This window comes from Bos taurus, chromosome 10, assembly GCF_002263795.3.
Source record: "Bos taurus isolate L1 Dominette 01449 registration number 42190680 breed Hereford chromosome 10, ARS-UCD2.0, whole genome shotgun sequence".
NCBI classification, from domain to species: Eukaryota; Metazoa; Chordata; class Mammalia; order Artiodactyla; family Bovidae; genus Bos; species Bos taurus.
The window spans coordinates 45,109,286-45,133,997 of record NC_037337.1 but is presented as its reverse complement, the minus strand read 5'-3'; the positions used below and the strand labels follow the sequence as shown (position 1 = coordinate 45,133,997).

The 24,712-nt window shown below is 43.3% G+C and overlaps 1 long non-coding RNA gene and 1 pseudogene across 1 annotated transcript in view; both read left to right on the top strand.

Moving 5' to 3' along the window:
- LOC104973145 (uncharacterized) overlaps nucleotides 1–24,712 on the top strand; it is a 194,747-nt gene that overhangs the window by 23,888 nt on the left and 146,147 nt on the right. The window contains exon 3 of the long non-coding RNA XR_009496090.1: nucleotides 2,989–3,104. This is a non-coding gene — a long non-coding RNA (uncharacterized lncRNA). The remainder of the gene's footprint in view (nucleotides 1–2,988; nucleotides 3,105–24,712) is intronic.
- On the top strand, nucleotides 11,634–12,377 carry LOC782031 (NADH dehydrogenase [ubiquinone] 1 beta subcomplex subunit 8, mitochondrial-like; annotated as a pseudogene).

The window sequence follows — 24,712 nt, the reverse complement described above, 5'->3', positions numbered from 1 at the left end:
TTCACATTTACAAACATAAAAAAAAAATTAATGTCTTTCTGTCTCTGAATGTGATATAATTTACTTCTTTAATTGCTCAGTAATTCTTCAAAAGTGTATAGGTCATAAAAGACATGTAAAGACTAAGGAAATGTCACAGATTGGAGGACACTGAGGAAAAATAGCAACTAAATGTAATTTGGTACCTGGATAAGATCCTGGAACAGAAAAAGACCATTTGTGGATAAATAGGTGAGCTTTGAATAAAGTTTGCAGTTTAGTTAATAGTAGTGTACCAATGTTAATTTCTTAGTTTTGATAATTGTACTATGCTGATGTAACATGAGGAGAAGTTTAGTGAAAGAACTCTTCTATCTCTTTCAACTTTTCTGTAAGTCTAAAATTAGTTTAAAGTAAAAAGTTAAAAAAAGAGATAATTCTGGTAGTGTGTAGAAAATAGACTGGGAGTGGGGGCAGGCTGGACACAGGGAAAATAAGTAGCAGTTCAGGAAATGTGGTTTGGAAGAGTAAGGATGAGAAGTGGTTGATTAAATTTAAAACTACCATGTCTGTACCTCTGTCTTATTTTTGATTCCTAATATTTATTTTACTGTCTCCCTTTTTAACTTAATAAATCTTATTAAAGTTATATTGACTTTAGCAGTCTTCTCAAGGAACTAAATTTTGAAAAAATTCTTTAAATTTTTTTCTTTCTTTGCTATTACATTCATTTTTATTATTTCCTTAATAAATATTTATTGTGCTCTTAGTATATACCAGGCATTTTCTAAGCACTATAAATAAGTCAGTGAACAAAAGTGACTAAGATTCCTGTCATCAAATCCATGAAGCCTTAAAGTCAAACGTGCCCAGCAGCAGGACCTAGTGAGAGGGCAGTGGTACATCTGGGACCAAGACCGGAAGAACCAGAAGGCATGAATAAACTGTATGAGCAGATAGTCCAGAGCCCCATGTCACCCTGACAAGTGCATGGGTGCTCCTCCCCCAGCTCATACGTGCGGCCATATGGAGAGATCCTTGTGACCATGCAGTGTGGGCATAATCCCAGGTTGGTTTATAAATGAGTTGGCTGGGAATATCACATAAGCTGAAAATTATAGCCACATTTGTCAATGACCTTGAAAGACTTCAGAGGGGGCAGATCTTCCCAATGGATGGCATGTGAGAGATGCACCTGGTCATCTACTTTGTGCTGAAGTGGCCTGAGGTGAGGATGCACATAGATTCCTGGGCAATGGCCAATGGCTTGGCTGTCTGGACAAGAAATGTACTGGAAAATCAGACACAAGGAAATCTGGTATAGAGATGAATGGATGGACTGATGGGAGTGGGCATGAAGTGTAATGATCTTTGTGTCCCTTGTAATGCCCACTAGAAAGGATCCCTCATGGGAGAGACTCTGAACAACCAAGTAGACAGATTGACTCAGCCAGTTGTCAATCAGCCAGTTGTAGGCAGCCTTCATCATCAGCTACCCCAGAGCTGGTCTTGTGGGCACCCGATTGGAGTGGCCACAGTGATCGAGATGAGGGCTACTGACCTGATTTAGCAACTGTGGCCTCTGAAAGTCTGAGTTGTTAGCAATAGAGACCAGTGCTGAGCACCTGGATATGGTACTATTCCCTGAAAAGGTTAATCAGCCACCTGGTGGCAAGTCAGTTACATTAGGCTCCCTTCATCCTGGATCAGCGATTGGTTTTCACAGGGATAGGTGCTTATTTTGGGCATGCTTTTTGCCTTTCCTGCCCATACAGCAAGCCTTAGCCAGCACCCTTATTTGGGAGCTTATAGAATGTTCAATCCACAGGCATAGGATCCCACACAGCACAGGGTACTCATATCACAGTAAAGAACAGGTGGGAGCGAACTCATGCCCATGGGAACCACTGGTTGCATCACAAGCCATATGCCCCAGAAGAAGCAGGTCTCAGAGAGTTCTGAAACAATCTTCCAAAGGCACAGCTGAAGCCCTAGCCCAGCCCAGACACAATACTATGAGAGACTGGGGCATTATCTTTTAGGATGCAACATGTGTCAGAGACTTCTGTATGGCACTGGGTCCCCAAGTGAAATAATATATGGATTGGAGAACCGAGGAGTGGAAGCATGAGTGATCCCCTCCCCACCTCCCCGCCCACTTCCATCACTCCTGATGATCCACTGGGAGATATTGTCCTTCCTGACCCTGCAACTCTCAAATTGGCAGGGTTAGAGATGCTTATCCTTCAAAGAGGCTCATCTTTACCAGGGAACTAAAGCCCTTTGGATTTCTTGTGTCCAGGATCAAGTAGGCAAGAAGAGGTGCCTCTGTCTCACCAGGAAGTAGAGCTGCTGTTATAAAGGGGGCAGGAGGAACACACATGGAGCTAGATGATCCACTAGGGAGCCTCCGGGTGATCTCTGGCTGCTTGTAATTGCGAATGGACACATGCCCAACCTGAGAAGATGCCTCAGCAATGAAGGTTTGGGTCACACCACTAGGAAAGCCACCTAGACCTGCTAAGGTGATAGCTGAGGGTGAGGGAAATTTAGGCTAATTGTGGAGGAGGGAGTTATGCCCTGGTAGCTACTCCATCAATTCCCCCTCCTCTAAGCTTTCCCTTAGACTAGAGGCCATGGGAACCATGGAAGAGCTGCTGCCCAAACTTACCTTGAAAAATAGTTCTATGCAGGTGAAGGGGTGGACTGTGGCCGCCGTGGGAATGGACCACTCAGATCTTCTGCTGAGGGGAGTATGGCTGCCTGACAACCCCTCTGTACACACCACCATATTCACACAGAAGACTTGTGTCTTCTGGGTTCTTCCAGCTATGACGGAGCACAGCTGGATACTAGTGCTGACCCATTCTTGAAGGTCATGGGATAACTCTAACGGGAAACTTTGGCTCAAGGACTTCACATCAACCTAGCCAAACTATTTGGGAACTGAGCTGCAGTTTGAGACTCTTCCTACCCAAACCTCCTTCTTTCCTCCTCTCTTTTTCACAGGTATCATCATGATTGGAAGCCTCTCTCAGCCTACTCCTGCTTCCTTTATGCTTCACAACAACATATGAATCTCTTGCACATATAATCCCATCTTGGTATCTGCTTCTTGGAGGACCGTGAGTAACACTTGATATTTAAGGCCTTGAGACTGGGGGAGGTGCTCAAGGTTGTGAGTGCAGATAGAAATGAGAAGGGAACTGAGGTCTGGGGGCTCTCCAGCATCGAGTGAAGGAGAAGAGAAAATTAACAGCAGAAACCAAGAAGCGTGGCTAGCAAAGTAGCCAAGAGAATGTGCTGTTCTTGAAACCAAGTAAAGACAGTGTATCTGAGAAAAGGAATAATTGACTATGTCAGGGATGGTGCCTGGTTGTGTAAACTAGAGGTCATGGGTTTAGCAAGATTACACTCACAGTGACTTTGACAAGAGCAATTTTAGTGGAGGGTGTGGATGACCCCTGATTGGTGTGTGTTTAAGAGATAATACGAAAACCATTTCAAGTTTTCGTACCTGGGATTTTTCAGGAGTGCTAACTAGAACAACTTTATTGAGGAGATGTGTTGCAAAGAGAAACTGGGAAATGGGGCAGTAGCTGGCTGGGGAACTGAGATCAACGAAAGGATTTTTAAAGATGCTCGAGATAATGCCATTTAAGTATGCTGATAGTGGGCTGACCCAGTAAGGATAAAAAAAAATTTATTGACATAAGCAGAAAGTGAAGCACTGTTGAAGTGGAGTGCTGGTGACTCTGTGAGAAAGGATGAGGTCACTGAAGGGGGAAACTCTTTAAAGAGGATTCACTCCAACTCCCTGCTCCTCCCAGGCCGACGCCTTGCCTGAGGTCAGTTACCCTTGAGTCCTTGAAATAAAACAGAATTTCCCATCCTTTCAGGGAATTTCACAGAGAATTTCTTAGCACTCAAATTTTCAGTTCCCTCTTTGCGTTTGGTATCTAGAGATTTCACATAGCCTTTCATGATTTTTGACTATACTTCTAAGCTTATTTTAAAACTTTAACCCATTTCATGTTTTTGTATCTGGAGTTTTTATCTGGCTATCTCAGTTTACTATCTTAGTGGAAGTGGGAGTCTCCTGCAGGGGTTTTTTTCTCAAGTGGAGATCTTGTTAGGGTACTTCTTTGATGGTTTACAGTTATAGGAATAAGATCCAGGCTTCTCGTGATGACGTGTAAAACCTGTTTCTTTCTTGTCTGGCTCCTAGCTGTCCGTCTCTTGCAGTCTCAGGAGACATGAATAGGTCCTAAGACTCACCATGCTTTCTAGTGCCCCCTTGTCTTTGCATATGTTGCTCTCTTCCCTATAAAGGCATCCCTTCTCCATAAGTCTGAAGCTTGCTCACCCTGTAAGACCCATTTAGGGAGCTGATGCCTAAGACCAATCTTTCCAACTCACCTCATTCCCAAGAGTAATTTAAATGCCTATCTCACATGCTCATCACACTCATAGCTCAGGGAAAGCTTTGTGCCCTGAGTATCATTGTCTATTTGTGTGTTAGTTTCCTCTGTCTGGTTTGCTCCTGGCTGCCTCTAGCATTTCCAGTGCTTCTACATCCTAGGCATACTGTACCTTGGTAAATGTTGGGCGCTCTTCCCTGGTGGCTTAGGTGGCAAAGAATCCATCTGCAATGCAGGAGATGCAGGTTCAATCCCTGGGTCAGGGAGATTCCCTGGAGAAGGGAATGATTACCTACTCCAGTATTCTTGCCTAGAGAATTCCATGGACAGAGGAGCCTGGAAGGCTATAGTCCATGGGGTTGCAAAGAGTCAGACATTACTGAGTGACTAACACAATAAGTTTTCTGTATGAGTCACAGAAGTCTCAAAATTTCTTCTGGATAGGGAAATATATCTCAATAATATTTTTTATAAAATATATTTTGTTGATTGTTAAAGCCTTTATATAGCATTGGCATAACTTAGATAAATAAAGACTGTTAGAATTTCAAATCTAGAGAGAATCTAGATATTCTTGTTGTTCAGTCACTCAGTCATGTGCGACACTTTGCGACCCCACAGACTGCGGCACACCAGACTTCCCTGTCCTTCACTATCTCCCAGAGTTTGCTCAAACTCTTGTCCATTGACTTGATGATGCCATCCAGTCATCTCATCCTCCATCACCCCCTTCTCCTCCTGCTCTCAATCTTTCCTAGCATTAGGGTCTTTTCCAATGAGTTGGCTCTACTCATCAAGTGGACAAAGTATTGAAGCTTCAGCTTTAGCATCAGTCCTTCTAGATCAACTAGTTTGATCTCCTTGTTGTCAAAGGGACTCTCAAGAGTCTTCTCCAGCACCACAGCTCAAAAGCATTGATTTTTCTGCATTCAACCTTCTTTATAGTCCAACTCTCACAACCATACATGTGCTTGTGCTTGGTTGCTCAGTCGTGTCCAACTTTTTGCAACCCCATGAACTATAGCCTGCCAGGCTCCTCTGTCCATGGGGAATCTCCTGGGAAGAATACTGGAGTGATTTGCCATGCCTTCCTCCAGGGGATCTTCCCAATCCAGGGATGGAATCCAGGTCTCCTGCATTGTAGGCGGATTCTTTACTGAGCCACCAGGGAAGCCCAAGAATACCATAGCTTTGACAATACAGACCTTTGTTGGTAAAGTGATGTCTCTGCTTTTTAGTATACTGTCTAGTTTTGTCATAGTTTTTCTTTCAAGGAGCAAGCATCTTTTAATTTCATGGGTGCATTCACCATCTGCAGTGATTTTGGAGCCCAAGAAAATAGTCTGTCACTGTTTCCATCGTTTCCCGATCTGTCTACCATGAAGTGATGGGACCAGATGCCATGATCTTACTTTTTTGAATGTTGAGTTTTAAGTCAGCTTTTTCACTCTTCTTTCACCTTCATTAACAGGCTCTTTAGTTTCTCTTCACTTTCTGCCATAAGGTGGTGTTATCTGCATATATGAGGTTATCGATATTTCTCCCAGCAATCTTGATTCCAGCTTGTGCTCCATCCAGCCTGGCATGATGTACTCTGCATAGAAGTTAAATAAGCAGGGTGACAATATACAGCTTTGACATACTCCTTTCCCAATTTGGAATCAGTTCATTGTTTCACGTCTAGTTCCAACTGTTGCTTCTTGACCTGCATACAGGTTTCTCAGGAGGCAGGTAAGGTGGTCTGGTATTCCCATCACTTTAAGAGTTTTCCATAGTTTGTTGTGATCCACACAGTCAAAGGCTTTAATGTAGTCAGTGAAGCAGAAGTAGATGTTTTTCTGAAATTCCCTTGCTTTTTCTATGATCCAATGAATGTTGGCAATTGGATCGAAATTCTTAGGGATTACTTAACTCATCTCCTTTATTCCCTGCATAAAAAAATGTATCTTTCTTTGTACCAATTTCTGTGTCTATCCACAGTGTATGAGAATGCCTCTTTCTGCTCACACTTTCTTCCTAGCCTAGGTATTTTCAGTGTCTTATATCTTTGATAGTAAATTGAGTGTATCGTATGTTTATTGGAAATTTATCTTTCTTCATTTCTGAAATGTCTGTTTATATCCTTCTCTCAGTTTTAATAGGGATGTTGATATTTTTCATATTTATTTGTAAGTGCATTTTATAACTAAAGATATTAACCCTTTGTTTCTCATATATACTACAAGAGTTTTTCTAGATTTAACTTTCTTTAGAGTGTCTTCTGTACCAATGGTCAAATGTGTCAGTTTCCCTTTTTGGTTTTAAACTTGATGCCATTCTAGGGATTATCTTCTTCACTGAGATTATAACAGAACAGAGTATAAAATTGTTCTATCCCTAAGAAAACCATAATTGAAAAAGACACATGTACATCAGTGTTATTAACTGCAGCACTATTTAGAATAGCCAGGGCTTCCCTGGTGACTCAGCTGGTAAAGAATCTGTCTGCAATGCATGAGACCTCAGTTTGATTCCCGGGTTGGGAAGATCCCCTGGAGAAGGGAACAGCTACCCACTCTAGTATTCTTGCTTGGATAATTCCATGGACAGAGAAGCCTGGCAGGCTACAGTCCATGGAGTTGCAGAGTCAGGCACAACTGAGCAACTTTCACTTTCTTTCACTTCAGAATAGCCAGGACACAGACGCAACCTAGATGTCTGTCAATAGATGAATGGATAAAGAAGTTGTGGTGCATATATACAATGGAACATTACTTGATCATGAAAAGGAACAAATTTGAGTCAGTTCTAGTGAGGTGGATGAACCTAGAGCCTGTTAGTACACAGTGAAGTAAATCGGAAAGAGAAAAACAAATATTGTATGTTAACACATATATATGGAATCTAGGAAAATGGTAGTGATGAACCTATGGGCAGGGCAGGAATAGAGACTCAGACATGGAGAACAGACTTGTGGACACGGGGAGAGAAGCACTGAAATATGTACATTACCATGTGCAAAACAGAGAGCTAATGGGAAGTATGGTGTGACACAAGGGGCTTCCCTGGTGCTCTGTGACAACCTAGAGGGGTGGAATGTGGCAGGAGGTGGGAGGGAGGCTCAAGAGGGAAGGAATATATGTAAACCTATAGCTGATTCATGTTGATGTATGGCAGAAGCCAACACAACTTTGTAGGGCAACTATCCTCCAATTAAAAATAAATAAATTAAAAAACTGTTCTATATTTAACAAAATGTGCTGAGTGGCTCAGTTGTGTCTAACTCTTTGCGACCCCATGGACTGTAGCCCACAAGGTTCCTCTGTCCATGGGATTTCCGAGGCAAGAATACCGGAGTGGTTGGCATACTCTACTCCAGGGGATCTTCCTGACTCAGGGATCAAACTTGCATCTCTTGTGTCTCCTGTATTGGCAGGCAGATTTTTTACCATTGTGCCACCTGGGAAGCGCCATTTAACAGTACATTTTATTATTTTTTTTTACATTTCAGATTTTAGTCCACCTAACTTTTTTTTAATGTCAGAAAATAATCTCACTTTATCTGCCCTCACATTTTTTATCGAATTGCTCCAATGCTGTTTCTACAGTTTTATATATTACTAATTCAAAGTGAAGGCACTGGTATATTTTCATGAAGAGCACAGAGAGGAGGGCAGAGAGGTCTGGATCTCCTTGCTGAGCACTAGCTCTGCCTATTTTCTGATGTTGTGAGGTTTAATGGAAATAGTTTATGTGACATACTGGCACCGATGAGGAATGTACTGTCATTGGGCACCTTTATGACTTAGTAGTAGTAGCATTAATTGATTTTTTCTTCTCTGGACTCTATTTTATTCTGTTGATCTGTTCATCTATACCTGTCCCGGGATCAGATCAGATCAGATCAGTCGCTCAGTCATGTCCAACTCTTTGCGACCCCATGAATCGCACCACGCCAGGCCTCCCTGTCCATCACCAACTCCCGGAGTTCACTCAGACTCACATCCATCGAGTCAGTGATGCCATCCAGCCATCTCATCCTCTGTCATCCCCTTCTCCTCTTGCCCCCAATCCCTACCAGCATCAGAGTCTTTTCCAATGAGTCAACTCTTCGAGTGAGGTGGCCAAAGTACTGGAGTTTCAGCTTTAGCATCATTCCTTCCAAAGAAATCCCAGGGCTGATCTCCTTCAGAATGGACTGGTTGGATCTCCTTGTTGTCCAAGGAACTCTCAAGAGTCTTCTCCAACACCACAGTTCAAAAGCATCAATTCTTCGGCGATCAGCCTTCTTCACAGTCCAACTCTCACATCTATACATGACCACAGGAAAAACCATAGCCTTGACTAGACAAACCTTTGTTGGCAAAGTTATGTCTCTGCTTTTCAATATGCTATCTAGGTTGGTCATAACTTTCCTTCCAAGGAGTAAGCGTCTTTTAGTTTCATGGCTGCAGTCACCATCTGCAGTGATTTTGGAGCCCAGAAAAATAAAGTCTGACACTGTTTCCACTGTTTCCCCATCTATTTCCCATGAAGTGATGGGACCGGATGCCATGATCTTTGTTTTCTGAATGTTGAGCTTTAAGCCAACTTTTTCACTCTCCACTTTCACTTTCATCGAGAGGCTTTTGAGTTCCTCTTCACTTTCTGCCATAAGGGTGGTGTCATCTGCATATCTGAGGTTATTGGTATTTCTCCCGGCAATCTTGATTTCAACTTGTGTTTCTTCCAGTCCAGCGTTTCTCATGATGTACTCTACATATAAGTTAAATAAGTAGGGTGACAATATACAGCCTTGACAAACTCCTTTTCCTATTTGGAACCAGTCTGTTCCATGTCTTGGGATAGTACTGCTTTAATTTCCTGCAGTTTGATCAAATATTTTATTATCTATTAGGCAAAATCCCTTGTGTGGGTTTTAACTTCTTGTAAATAATATGAAACATCTTTTTTATTGCACATATAACAGTACATTTCGTTGCTCCTTTTTCTTGTCCTTAGTTATTATAAAAGCATCTCAATATTTTTTAGCATTTAGTATTTTAGTATCCAGAATGTAATTCTAGTTCAGAAGTTTAGGAAAAGATGGCAAACAATGGATGTCATAAGAAAAAGTTGAATAGTTAGGGTTATTTGGATTTACTTGATGTATCATGAAGAAGAAATTAACTTGTTATGTTCCATCACCTCTGTGAACCAAATGAGGAAATAGGTTTAAATTGCAACATGGGTTTTGGTTAAACAAAAACAAAAAATTTTTCTTAAAAAAAAAAGTAAGGCTGATTAGAGAGTGAAGCATACTTCCAAAGAAAATGTTAAACAATATTCTGAGGTTTTCTAATTCTTTCTTATATCTTTGTACACGCTTGGCCTGTGGAAGGGAAAGGAGCATCTATCTCTCTGTTGATTGTTTAAGGGACTTTCTAACTTTAGGATTCCATGAATGTTAACCTTTAATGCAAGCTAACCTGCATTTTGGGGACTTTCCATGCATGTTAGGAACCAAAGTGCCATCATCCTCAACAGAGTCTAGTTTAATAATAGTTTTGCATAATAATACACAAGTCTTAAAAGCACTTGTTTTTCTTTAATCAGTTTCTCTTGACTTGTCATTAGTATTTCGAGCATATGAATGAGTCATTATCTCTTAAAACGTGCCTCTTCCTTTGTTTACTTTTTGCACATATGCCCCGAGACAGGGAGCAGCAGGAAATGGCCCGTTACTGGCGACTATCAAATAGTGATCTGCAATTTCTTTCACTGCATGGCTTATTTTTTTTTAATTCACACATCCACTCACTTTATTAATGCTTTTCCACACCTAATGCACATTTCTGATGCTGCTTTACATTTGAGAAAATTCTCAAAATATCACAAGTGAGCTGGAAACAGAGAAATAATGGAGACTTAGGGCACTACAGTTCCCAGCAAGGTCTTAACTTTCTCATAACTTTATTGCTTTGGATTAACATCAATCAACCAAATGTTTCTGGGGTTACTCTTACAGTGGGTGTTGTGAGATTAAAAAGAAATATTTATTTATTTCATTATGCATTCAATAGTTAGCAAATATTTATTAAGAGCCCTGGATAGATGCTGGAATCTACTGGAAAGAAACTACACCCAAAGTTTTCAGTCTAGCCAGATTTGCAGATATAAGTGTTATGAGTGCTATAAAAAAAGAAGAGGGATCAAATTTATTTATTCAACATGCATCTCTTGACCCTTCTTCTTGCTTTGTGCAAAGCATAAGTGTTATATAAATTGGGAAGTGGATCAATAGAGGCTTCCTGTAAGGAGTTGAGTGCCAGCTAAAAATATAGGGACTTTCAGAAGTCATAGGTAAATGAGTTGCCCTTGTAGTGCATGAGCCAGATAATCACTGAGGCACTGGCAGAAGTTTCCCTCCTGTCTTCCTACTGCCTGCCGCCCTGAGAGCCACACAGCACATGGACTGCCATTTCCAGGGAGGCAGCAGGGCAGCTGTGGAAGCCACCTCAAGCTGGCAGAAGGAGAGGTCAGCAGAAGGACCTGAAGTGTCAGTGGAGGGGAAAGGAGGCAGAAAGATATATCTTCCCAGCCAGGGAAGGTTCTGAACAGGCCCAGGTGAGGGACCAGTATAGGTCTCTACAGCCATGTTCTTCCTCTGTGCTCTGAAAATGGGAGTTTCACATCCTTTCCAACTTATGTCTAAATCCTAAATCACATCAAGAACCATGCCTTCCCTCCCCTCACCCAACCATTCATTCAATCAGCCATCAAATCGTTCTGCCAAAACTTCACATTTCTCACTGGCCTGTCTCATAGAGCTCTTCCTCCATTTTTTTCTCCCCTTCTGGATGGTTTTCAACCTTGGATACATATTGGAATTACCTGGGGAGTACTTGATGCTTGACTTCCATCCCAGAGATTCTGATTTAAATGGTCTGAAATATGGCCTGGGTATCATGATTTTAAAAAGCTCTCCAAGTAATTCTAATGTACTTACAAGGTTTAGACTCATTAGTCTTAAAAATAATGTGATCAATGTTCCATCTAATTCATTAAAGGAAAGAGAGCACTGCTAATCATGTTCATCTGTTTGTCAGGAAAAAAAATAAAAAACTTGAATTAGAACCATAGGATTTTAAGTAGATATTTGGTTAGGATTGTTGTCTATAAAGAGTTTCCAGGGAAGATGAAGATGGCAGTGGCCAGGGGATGGTCCTGTGAGACTGAGGGCTATAGAGGGCAGGGTGAAATGCGGTATCTTTGGGAGCATGGACAGCTCCTACATCATGAAGGACGTGCTCCCAGGGCCCTACCCCAAGACCCTAGAAGAACAAGTAACCATAGCCAAGAAGTATAACATGCAGGTGGAAGATGAGGAGCCCTGGCTGGATGATGGCATGGGATATGGCAACTACCTGAAGTTCCCTGACAGTTCACAGCAGGAGAGGGATCCATGGTGTGACTGGGACCACCCAGACCTGATGTTGAACTGGGGTGAACCAAGGCTCTGGGGCCTGGGTGTGTATATCAGAAAACGTATGGATGTATCCTCCATGCCCGTTTCTTGGAATCTCACATGTAAGCAGCTCCACAGCTTCACGGCCTTCATGACATTCATGTTTTGGGTGTGGGGAGAATTATACCACTCACCTGCCCATGTGTGGAACCAAAGCTGCATCCTTATACTGATCGGCAACTGGAAGCGGTCTGCAATCCCACCACAGAGTTGGAGCTGGTGGTTCATCCTGAGATCTGGGGAGGCTTTGTTCCCCGTAAGTGGCTCTCTCATCCCTGGAGATTGAACCTTAATAAAATTCCTAATGAAACTCAGTGCTGTGGAAGTAAAAACGAAACAAAAAGAAAAAAGAGGTTCTACTTCAGTGTGGAGTTGTAGAAGCAAGTCCAGAAGGAGGCAGTATGTGAATACTGTGGTGGCATCATGGACTGAGTATTTGTGTCCCCTTAGAATTCATATATTGAAATTCTAACTCCCGATGTAATGGGAAAAGCAGGTGGGGCCTTTGGGAAGTAACCAGGTCATGAGGGTGTAGGCCTCATTCATGGGACCAGTGAGAGACCCCAGAGGGCTCTCTCTCTCTTTTTGCCCTGTGAAGATACAATGAGAAGATGGCAGTCTGCAACTTGGAAGAGGACTTTCTGTATCCATTTGATTTTAGTATCTTCTTATTGTTTAAGCCACCTGGTCTGTAACACTTCTGTTTTAGCAGTTCAAGCTAAGACACGTTATGACAATTAATCAAGGAAGTTAGCATAAGGGAAGGCGAGGAGTTGTAAGCAAGCATTATCATGTTGGATTTATCAGGAGAATGCCTGCCCAGGCTTTTCTAAGAAATTTTATACAATTTAATCAGTTCATGGGCATGTGGACAAAGGATAGCTTAATGCACTGAACAGTGACAGGTAGTCCTAAGAGGAGTTGATCGCCTTCTTCAGATATCCAAAGGGTTGTGTCATAGAATGAAAATTAGATTCTTCGGAGCCAGAAGAAAGAATGAGGGTCAAAAAGGCAGTGCTTCATGGAAACATATATTCATTCAATATAAGGGGAACACTTTTCTTTTCAAAATGCTGTCAAGTAGTGAAGTGGGCAGCTTCAATGGGTAGAGAGATTCTTGACTCAGGAAATATTAAATCAAAGACTGAAAAATCTTTTATTGGTTATTCTGTTTGTGAGAGATGGGTATATGTGAGAGAGATGGTAGGAAGAGGCATGGTATCCACAAGACATTGCGATGTAAATGCTCATGTTTAAACATGTACATATGTGTAACACACATGTATAGAACTTAGACTTTCCTTTATTAAAAAAAAATAAACCTTGAAATGAGAAAAGAAAATGCAGCCAAGGTTGAGGCCTGGATCCCATGGAAATCAAGGCCTGTGTAAGAGTCTTTCTTCTCATCTTCATTTCTTACACTGCTCACTGTCACTTAGAAAAAGGGGCCTAGAATAGGGTCAGCAATCTGCCATGTACACACAGGGGAGGGGCTTGGGCCAGCCATCAAAAGACTGAGGCAGAGGGCCTTGTGGACTTGATACTCTCTGACCTTTCTGTTCTCCTGCTGCGCATGAACCCTGTTCTTTGACCCTCAGGTCTCTAAACAATCATGGTGCCTTTCTGTTGTGCACAGCTGACCCCTGCATTCACGGTGTCTGCTGCAGAATGCCATCCTAATGCTCTCATGTCCATTATTTTGTCCTCTCCTCTCCAACCTCCTTTCTACCAGATTCCCTCCCAAACTTTCCCGTCTGTTTAATCTCCAAATATAATGACCTGAGAAATTTATGTTAGTGTTTTGAATTGGCTCACTTATCCTTGGGAATCAAGAAAGTAAGTGGAGGTGTTCTTGGATATGTGTGGTGGATTTGGAGGGTAGAGGTTGCTGTGTGGACCTGCAGAGAACTTTTTTCTTGTCCTCAGTTCTAGGGCCAGGCAACCTGGAAGCCTATTTGCAAGGCTGCCAAATTTTGATTTAATTTATTTTGAAAAGTGTTACCCTTCTTAGCCAGGTATTTCCTTCTTTTGTAAAACTGGGCAAGTTATAGACATTGTTCCAGTGATAATTTCTATGCACAATAACTACAAAAACATTTCTCATATAAAGTTCAGTTTTAGTGTGGAAGAGAAAGTAAGTGTGGCACATTTCCAAAGTAGCAGAAGGAATAGTTGCAGGAAGACCATCATCTGTTTCTTGTAATGAACACTCACCCGTACAACACCCAAGGGCCTTAGGGTTTCTTTAAGAATTTTATTTCAGTAGTGTGCTGTAAAAGAATAAAACTGGGAGCTTCTTTTTCTTGAAGTAAACATAGCAAGATTTTCTTCTGTCTGGGAAGACTGTTTTTTGGTCCGGGAAGATTAAGAAAATTTTTTTCCTGGTTTTTATTTTTATTGCATTTATTTATTTAAAGTACCTTCATCTTTATTCCTAGGTGGCGCAGTGGTAAAGAATCTGCCTGCCAATGCAGGAGAATCAAGAGACTCGGGTTTGATCCCTGGGTCAAGAAGATCCCCTGGAGGAGGGCATACTGACCCACTCCAGTGTTCTTGCCTGGAGAATCCCATGGACAGAGGAGCCTGGTGGGCTACAGTCCATAGGGTTACAAAAACATGACTTAGCAGCTGAACAACAACAACTTTATTTGGGAAGGGGAGAAAGGAAATTCTGGGTCATCACCTGCCCCACTCTGCTCCATGATCTAAACATGTTGTCCCCAATCCCTCTTTCTTTCTTGGGTGAGGGGAGAGAACCAGGTGGACGTGGGCATCGGGAAGTGGTGGAAGATGACTGTGGAGGAGGGAGAGTCATGGGGACTCCAGTACAGCAGGGTCAGCTAACATTGTGGTTGCATGCAGTGCCAGGGTAGGAGGTGGGGTGTTCCAGGAGGGGCTCCAGGAGGATGTCAATTACACGTGTGTGAGTCCAGGAATTGCAGCGGGTGTTGACCTGCTAGACGTTTTGCTCCCTTCTAACCTGCCCTCCCATTTGCCCTTCTAGATTGCAGTTTGCCTTATCTGTGGCCTGAGGAGGTATTCACCCTTTTAGGCTGCACGGGGAGAGGAGAGAGGCCAGGAGTCAAGGGTAGGAGCAAAGTCGGGGGTGGCACATTGGCAGGGCGAGGGCTGCAATAGGTGCTACCATAAATACTAGCGGAGTTTAGCCAGTCCTGAGCATGGAGCAACAGACTGGTTCCAAATAGGAAAAGGATTACTTCAAAGCTGTATATTGTCACCCTGTTTACTTAACTTATATGCAGAGTACCTCATGAGAAACATTGGGCTGGAGGAAGCACAAGCTGTGGTCAAGATTGCTGGGAGAAGTATCAATAACCTCAGATATACAGAAGACACCACCCTTATGGCAGAAAGTGAAGAAGAACTAAAGAGCCTCTTGATGAAAGTGAAAGAGGAGAGTGAAAAAGTTGGCTTAAAGCTCAACATTTAGAAAACTAAGATCATGGCATCCAGTCGCATCACTTCATGGCAAATAGATGGGGAAACAGTGGAAACAGTGGCAGACTTTATTTTTGGGGGCTCCAAAATCACTGCAGATGGTGATTGCAGCCACGAAATTAAAAGACGCTTACTCCTTGGAAGGAAAGTTATGACCAACCTAGATAGCATATTCGGAGAAGGCAATGGCACCCCACTCCAGTACTCTTGCCTGGAAAATCCCATGGATGGAGGAGCCTGGTAGGCTGCAGTCCATGGGGTCACTAAGAGTCGGACACGACTGAGTGACTTCACTTTCACTTTTCACTTTCATGCATTGGAGAAGGAAATGGCAACCCACTCCAGTGTTCTTGCCTGGAGAATCCCAGGGATGGGGGAGCCTGGTGGGGTGCCGTCTATGGGATCAAACAGAGTCGGACACGACTGAAGCGACTTAGCAGCAGCAGTAGCAGATAGCATATTAAAAAGCAGAGATTACTTTGTCAACAAAAGTCTGTCTAGTCAAGGCTATGGTTTTTCCAGTAGTCAGGTATGGATGTGAGAGTTGGACTATAAAGTAAGCTGAGTGCCAAGGAATTGATGCTTTTGAACTGTGGTGTTGGAGAAGACTCTTGAGAGTCCCTTGGACTCCAAGGAGATCAAACCAGTCCATCCTAAAGATCAGTTCTGGGTGTTCATTGGAAGGCCTGATGTTGAAGCTGAAACTCCAATACTTTGGCCACCTAATGTGAAGAGCTGATTCATTAGAAAAGACCCTGATGCTGGGGAAGATTGAAGGCAGGAGGAGAAGGGGACGACAGAGGATGAGATGGTTGGATGGCATCACCGACTCAATGGATATGAGTTTGGGTGGACTCTGGGAGTTGCTGATGGACAGGGAGGCCTGGCATGCTGTGGTTCATGGGGTCACAAAGAGTTGGACACGACTAAGCGACTGAACTGAACTGAATGAGCATACCATGTCTTACGATGAACCTGGCTCTTTCTCCGTGTCTGTCTCCCTTTTGTCCCCTCCCCTCTGCATCTCAGCTGGCCACTCTCTGACTTCTCACCTGCCATCATCCTTCTGGTGGGTACCACCATCCTGCCCGTTATTGTCTTCCTTGGAGAGGTGAACCAGGGAACACAGACAGGTAAGAAGAGGCCAGTGCCTGTGCTAAGTCCTAGTAGTGAAGGGGCTGTAGCTTCCCCAGGAAGTGGGATCAGGGCAGGGCGAGAGCCTGCAGCTGGGAAGCTGGAGGGCTTGTAGTTTCTGTCAGATGATGGAGTTCAGCTCAGGAACTGTAACCTGCTTATTAGCCCACTGGATGTTTCCTAAGAACTGCTGCTACTGCTCTGGGGAAAGGTAGGGTGGGTCCTGGCACTTATCCCATTCAGCCCCTTGAAGATTTCAGCTTGCTTGTGCATCTTGATGTTAAAGCTGCAGGATATTTCCTGTGCTTAGTTCCTCAGTCATGTTCGACTCTTTTGTGACCCCATGGGCTGTAGCCCACCAGGCTCCTCTGTCCATGGGATTCTCCAGGCAAGAATAATGGAGTGGGAAGTCATTCCCTTCTCCAGGGGATCTTCCCGACCCAGGGACTGAACCCACATCTCCTACATTGGCAGGAGGATTCTTCACCACTGAGCCACCTAGGAGGCCCTAGGATATTCATAGTACATCACATAATGATGCTGGGTCTCTGGCTTCTTGCCAGCCAGCTTGTCACATTTGAGTTTCAGACTATGGTACTGAGCCTGCAGCAGCTGAACCTCATGTTTGATGAGGTCGCAGGGGTCTGAGGTGGTGAATTTGAGTTGCTGGAGTGGGTGTGACCAGCCGGAATGCCTGCTTCGTGCTGACATCTTGTTAAGTCATGGTGGGGCCCAGCCTCCAACTGCTCAGGGCAACCTCACCTTTGTCTCCATAGCACGGGTATGCAGCTCCCAGGGTCTTCGCTGTAGCCTCCTGTGCCTAGCCTCGCCTGCTTCCTGCTTTCTGTCTTTTTACATGTCTTATCTGAATTTTGTAAATTAGACTTCCCCTCCCCTAACAGCAGAAATGTGGGTAAGAATAGCAAACATCTGAGAAAGTGAGCTGCAACAGGTTTTACTTCCCCCGCCCTAATAAAGGACTAGCAGTCTAACATAAGTTATAATTTCTTTCTCAACACTCTCAACCTCACCTCTAGAAATTTCATCTATAAAATTTTGCCTGGTTGATAGCTGGAAGAATATCCTTCCCCCACTCCCCCCCATCTAGCTCTCTCTCCCAATCTGGCCTCACTTTTGCCTTCACAGGCATTTCCCACAAATTTGAAAGGGAACTTACAGTGAGACGACAATGTCCCCAAATCACATTCTTTGAGGAGCATGGCTCCCAGAAAGAGTTACCACCCGAGGCTGTGTGTTTTTCTTGTGTTGTGTTCCTGGTTGGCCAGGCCACAGAGACTGGGCAGGAAAATGACCCACTGGCATATAGGTAGGCGGGTTCACTCCTGATTATGTAGAATAGAGCAGAGCTGTCTAACATTCACATATTTATGAATCACTGGGGATCTTGTTAAAATATAGATTCTAATTCAATAAGCTTCTGGGATAGGGGCCAAGAGCCTATGTTTTGATGTGTTTGTGGGGGAGAAGCGAACTCCATGTCTTTCTACTCGGGTCATCTTGGGCTCCTCCCCCTAGAGCCTGCAGTTCTAACATGCTCACAGCGATGCAGGTGCTGCTACTCTGTGGCACAGCACACCTCTCCTTGACCCCCTATTCTACTACCTTCTCATCAGAGAATTTTAGAACTGGAGGGAATCTTGAACATCTTGTTTCAGTTCAGTTTAGTTGCTCAGTTGTGTCCAACTCTTTGCGACCCCATGAATCGCACCACGCCAGGCCTCCCTGTCCATCACCAACTCCTGGAGTTCACTCAGACTCACATCCATTGAGTCAGTGATGCCATCCAGCCGTCTCATCCTCTGTCGTCCCCTTCTCCTCCTGCCCCCAATCTCTCCCAGCGTCAGAGTCTTTTCCAATGAGTCAACTCTTCGCATGAGGTGGCCAAAGTACTGGAGTTTCAGCTTTAGCATCATACCTTCCAAAGAAATCCCAGGGCTGATCTCCTTCAGAATGGACTGGTTGGATCTCCTTGCAGTCCAAGGGACTCTCAAGAGTCTTCTCCAACACCACAGTTCAAAAGCATCAATTCTTCGGCACTCAGCTTTCTTCACAGTCCAACTCTCACATCCATACATGACCACTGGAAAAACCATAGTCTTGACTAGACGGACTTTTGTTGGCAAAGTAATGTCTCTGCTTTTGAATATGCTATCTAGGTTGGTCATAACTTTTCTTCCAAGGAGTAAGCGTCTTTTAATTTCATGGCTGCAGTCACAATCTGCAGTGATTTTGGAGCCCCCCAAAATAAAGTCTGACACTGTTTCCACTGTTTCCCCATCTATTTCCCATGAAGTGATGGGACCGGATGCCATGATCTTCGTTTTCTGAATGTTGAGCTTTAAGCCAACTTTTTCACTCTCCACTTTCACTTTCATCGAGAGGCTTTTTAGTTCCTCTTCACTTTCTGCCATAAGGGTGGTGTCATCTGCATATCTGAGGTTATTGATATTTCTCCTGGCAATCTTGATTCCAGCTTGTGCTTCTTCCAGCCCAGCATTTCTCATGATGTACTCTGCATAGAAGTTAAATAAGCAGGGTGACAATATACAGCCTTGACGTACTCCTTTTTCTATTTGGAACCAGTCTGTTGTTCCATGTCCAGTTCTAACTGTTGCTTCCTGACCTGCATATAGGTTTCTCAAGAGGCAGGTTGGGTGGTCTGGTATTCCCATCTTTTTCAGAATTTTCCACAGTTTATTGTGATCCACACAGTCAAAGGCTTTGGCATAGTCAATAAAACAGAAATAGATGTTTTTCTGGAACTCTCTTGCTTTTTCGATTAACATCTTGTTTAGTCTACCCTAAAATACTGGCCTATGGAGTGGCCTCATCTGAACCACTGGGAGAACTTTACAAACTTAGACTCCCAGAGATTCTGATTCAGTTCTAGACATCTGTGTTCTTTCAAAGCTTCCTAGGTCAACTGGAGGAGAAAAAAGGCTTTGAACTATTAACTGTATCCTTTTATAAATAAGGAAACAGGTTGTGGGGTGATTACGTGACTTGTCCAATAAGACCCAGTTAGTGACAACATCGGGACCAGAACTTAGAGACCCTTTTAGCACACCACTCTGTTATTTCCTTTTTGGCTGCCCAAGGCAGTTGCTTGGGCTAAGAAAGGAAAGCAACTTTCCATTCTGAGTAAATGATTCTTAAATGTGAAATAAAAGCCAGGTTCAGTGTGGTTTACTGGGGTGCCATTTCACCCAGAACATTTTCCTCTGCTGGAAGCAAACCCAAAGAGGTCTAATGGGCATTTGTTTCCATCCTACTCTGGAAGGAAGTTGCATGGACAAGTGCACTGTAGAAATGGAAGTGGTTCACATCATATTCCCCTGGGAGATAATTTCATACTTTAAAAGGTTTTTGTTCCTAGGTGTTTTTGACACCCAATGAAAATATCACTGGTTTCAATGTAATCAGCAATCTTAAAGTTGACATTGTAATCCTTTCATCTTAGAACTTAAAGCTTTCTTGTTTATTTTCATTTCAGGTGCCATAGCTCCTGGATTGGGTTGCCTTTATCTGGTGTCTTTAATTTTTGGTGGGACACTGAAACTTGGCAGGAAGTCAACTTCTCCCTCCTTACTGAGCTGTGCCAATTCAGAGAGTAGAACTATGATTTGGGTTTTTCCTTCTCTCTGGGTAATTCCTGCTTTACTATTTTTGGTTCTTTCTTTTTGAGAAGAAAATAGCTCTGTTAATGTTAAAGGAAAGTATATACTAGTCTCATTCCACATAAACAGGCCTGTTGTCCAGTTGAGGGAGTTTCTATGTGTTACAAGGGTTTTCTCCGCAGTATCTGCATTTCCAAACTGGATCATCTCCTCTGCACTTACAGTGAGCTATCTCAGCTGGATAACTTCTCCTTCCATTCTGAAGCTACACGGGCTACTCTGACCATTAGAGACTCCAGCCTCTGGTCACCCCCTGAAGGACATCTTGTGAGCCATCCTTGGGTTTCTCTGCTAGAGACAAATCTGTTCTTGCCCTGTGAATGCTGCCTCTGCTGCTGCTGCTGCTGCTGCTAAGTCGCTTCAGTTGTGTTCGACTCTGTGCGACCCCATAGACAGCAGCCCACCAGGCTCCCCCGTCCCTGGGATTCTCCAGGCAAGAACACTGGAGTGGGTTGCCATTTCCTTCTCCAATGCATGAAAGTGAAAAGCAAAAGTGAAGTCGCTCAGTCGTGTTTTAGCGACCCCATGGACTGCAGCCCACCAGGCTCCTCCGTCCATGGGATTTTCCAGGCAAGAGTACTGGAGTGGGGTGCCATTGCCTTCTCCCAAATGCTGCCTCTAGATAAAGAATAAACACAGAGCCTTCTTCAAGTGAATTTTCTTTCTAAAGCAGCTTTTAAGCAAGTGACCTAAAATTAATTCTTGCTTAAGGACAGTGCAAACATTTTCAGGGCACTGACTTTCAGCAGGTGCCTTCATTATACCGTGGGCTTAGCTTGGACTAAGAATACATGGTTGAATGCCAGGCTCAGCTCCCCTCTGCATAGTCAGAGTCCTAGAAAGCTTCAAGCTTCCCATTCTTATAATGGGAATAATGTTACCTGGACTGTTTAAAATGGGAGGAGATATGTAAAAGCACTTAGCAAGATGTACACCTTGAAACAAATATAAGGCAGTACTATTATCACCAAGAAATAATGTTCTACGTGTTATGTAGAATCATTGGCCTTATTCCCTGTTAGACTTTTTTTTTTTAATGTTTTTAAATTTTTATTCCTTTATTTCTCATGTGTTCCCCATCCTGAACCCTCCTCCCTCCTCCCTCCCCATACCATCCCTCTGGGTCGTCCCAGTGCACCAGCCCCAAGCATCCAGCATCGTGCATTGAACCTGGACTGGCATCTCGTTTCATACATGACATTTCACATGTTTCAATGCCATTCTCCCAAATCTTCCCACCCTCTCCCTCTCCCACAGAGTCCATAAGACTGTTCTATACATCAGTGTCTCTTTTGCTGTCTCGTATACAGGGTTATCGTTACCATCTTTCTAAATTCCATATATATGCGTTAGTATACTGTATTGGTGTTTTTCCTTCTGGCTTACTTCACTCTGTATAATAGGCTCCAGTTTCATCCACCTCATTAGAACTGATTCAAATGTATTCTTTTTAATGGCTGAGTAATACTCCATTGTGTATATGTACCACAGCTTTCTTATCCATTCATCTGCTGATGGACATCTAGGTTGCTTCCATGTCCTGGCTATTATAAACAGTGCTGCAATGAACATTGGGGTACACATGTCTCTTTCCCTTCTGGTTTCCTCAGTGTGTATGCCCAGCAGTGGGATTGCTGGATCATAAGGCAGTTCTATTTCCAGTTTTTTAAGGAATCTCCACACTGTTCTCCATAGTGGCTGTACTAGTTTGCATTCCCACCAACAGTGTAAGATAAAATATGATGTTGCAGCTATGTGGGGGTTGGGAAAATTCTCCACTCGGACCTCCTCCTTGGAAGCAGGGTTTAGCCCTTGCTAGTCGTCACAGCATCAGGCCCTATTTTCCAGGAACTGCTCCCAGCCAAGGCTACATGTGGCAGGGGTTTTAAGACATGGAAACACAGATCCTCTGAAGGGCGATTTTGCCTGAGGAGTCTCCATCAGTTTGCTACAACTTTCCTGGAAGTGCACAGGGTTTCATACCTCCCTCCCTTCTCTCTCTCTCCTTTGAAGAAGTATGAACTTATTGTAGTTTGCTTGTCCTCCCTGCCTCTTCTTCCCCACCCACCCCCTCATTATTCTCCACTGGTGTTGCCGGTTTTAATCCCGTAAAACAAACTTCTTGCCTCCCTTAATCTCAATTTACTGTGTGCTTCTTTGAGACTTGGACTAATGCAGACTGTGAATTCAACTTTCTATGACTGTTCCAGAGCATTCAGAGCTATTAGTGACAATTTTGGGAAGCTTCCTTGGAGTAGGTCAGTTCTCCGATTCTACTCATTTCTTGGGCACAAGACTGGTTCTCATACAAGTGTCCTGCTTTGGCCCCAGCACTCTTTGGACACTAACTGCCTATGTGGCACTGGTAGGGACAGACCACTTACTCTTTAACCTCTCCACAGCCTCCTCTTCAGCCTGCCACTTCTCTCTTTAGTCCCTCATTTACAAAAGCCCTCATTTTGCCTTTTTTCACACACAGTAGTCCCTAATTTCCTCTATTAGAATGAATGAGCTTGTAATGGAGTTAAAAAAAAAATCAGTGATTTAAAAGAACAATGGTTTATTTCTCTATTACCCTGTGTGTCTGCCATGGCTTGATAGGAGGGCTCTGCTTGTCACAGTCACTTAGAGGTCACAGGCTAGCGCTGAAACAGGCTTCCTCTCAACATGTGCCACACCGATGATGGAGGCAGAGAAGAGCAGACTGTGGTACGAATACTTGCAATTACATGCTTTGTCCCGGAAGTGACGTAACTGATCTGTTTGCATTTCACTGGTCAAAGCAAGTCACGTGGCCCGTCCTAACTTCCTGGGGGCGACGTAAAGGGGAGCAAGTGAAATGCTTAACCCCACAGTTTCTCAGAAAAAATAGGTCTGAACGAACCCAAGTTTTTCGTTCGTGAACTCAATTGATGTCCCTGGAACCTTGGGAGAGTTAAATTCTCTGAACTGACAAAACTTTAAAGGAATGAAAGAAGTCCTTTCGGAAGCTGCCTGAGGAGAAGGGAAACACCGTCTTGATCAATCCTTGGGGACCTGCACTCTCAGAGATGGATGTAGAACGATTCTTTCTCTGGCCTTGGCTGAATGAGTCTGTTTACATAGCTTTTCTGACTCTTGCTTTTCCCTGTGGATGTGGAGAGGTTTCTAAGGGCCTCAGATTTAAAATGCCAAATACAGTGTGGATTGAATTTCAGTTCTCTTGGGTGAGTTGAGTAAAGGGTATTGCACATGGTACCTTAAGCAGATCAATTCAACAGAAAAATTAAGTCAGATGATTTTTTTTCATATGTGTGCGACATAATGGTTAAGTGAACTACAATGTCCATTTTCCCAGTGGCAATTTTTAGAAAATGAAAGATATAGAATATATGTATAAAGTTAGGTAGAGTCCTTCTTTTTAAGAGGGTAAGGGAATGTGTAGTGCAAAGGAGTGAAGCATCAATGAGAGAACTTTTGAACAAATTAGCTTGAAACAGTATAAAATTCTATCTGCCTCAAAATAAGACTTTAGGTCCCAGAGTTCACTTTCTCTGAACTATTACTCTAGTGTAGCATTCTTGTTCCTCTAAGTTTTAAGAAATTCATTGAAAAAATCTTATTTGTAGTCATGAGTCAGAGCGCACAGTAGGGGATATGTTAGTATTTCAGCACAGCTGGCAGCATGTTGCTCTCTAAAATGGGCTGGTAGCCCTTTTCTTGGCCACTGCTCATAGAACAATAACCAAATGTTCTATAAGAGGAGAACCGAGTTAGACTTCTGTGCATGGTATAAAGCAGCATTTTTTTCTGCCGCCCCTCCCCCGCCCCTTTTTAAAAAATATGTGTCCTTGCCAAATTTTATTATGGGATGATGAAGTCTTAACAGTTCTTATTCAACCTGAAATTATCAGGAAAAGACCTGTGTTTGCCTAAGGAGAGACAGGGAGGACTGGTTTCATTCTGTTAATAGTCTGTTGCTGCTACTGCTGCTGCTAAGTTGCTTCGGTCGTGTCCGACTCTGTGCGACCCCATAGATGGCAGCCCACTAGGCTCCATCTTCCCTGGGATTCTCCAGGCAAGAACACTGGAGTGGGTTGCCATTTCCTTCTCCATTTCATGAAAAGTGAAAGTGAAGTCGCTCAGTCGTGTCCAACTCTTATAGACCCCATGGGCTACAGCCTATCAGGCTCTTCCGTCCATGGGATTTTCCAGGCAAGAGTACTGGAGTGGGTTGCCACTGCCTTCTCTGCAATAGTCTGTAGGTATGAACAATTAGAAAACCTCTCTCAACAGCTATTTTTAGAAGTGCATTAGATCATCAGATAACAGCTTCTTAGGAGTCCTCTTGTTACATCTGAGTCTAGGGAGAGTTTGGATGAAGGTATGAACAGGTATTCACCCAGATCTGTTTGAGGATCAAAATTAGAGGGAGGTACTTGGTTCTAACATTATAAAAAGCACCCATTTTTTTTTTTTTTGTAAATTTATTTATTTTAATTGGTGGCTAAATGCTTTACAATATTGTAGTGGTTTTTGCCTTACATTGATATGAA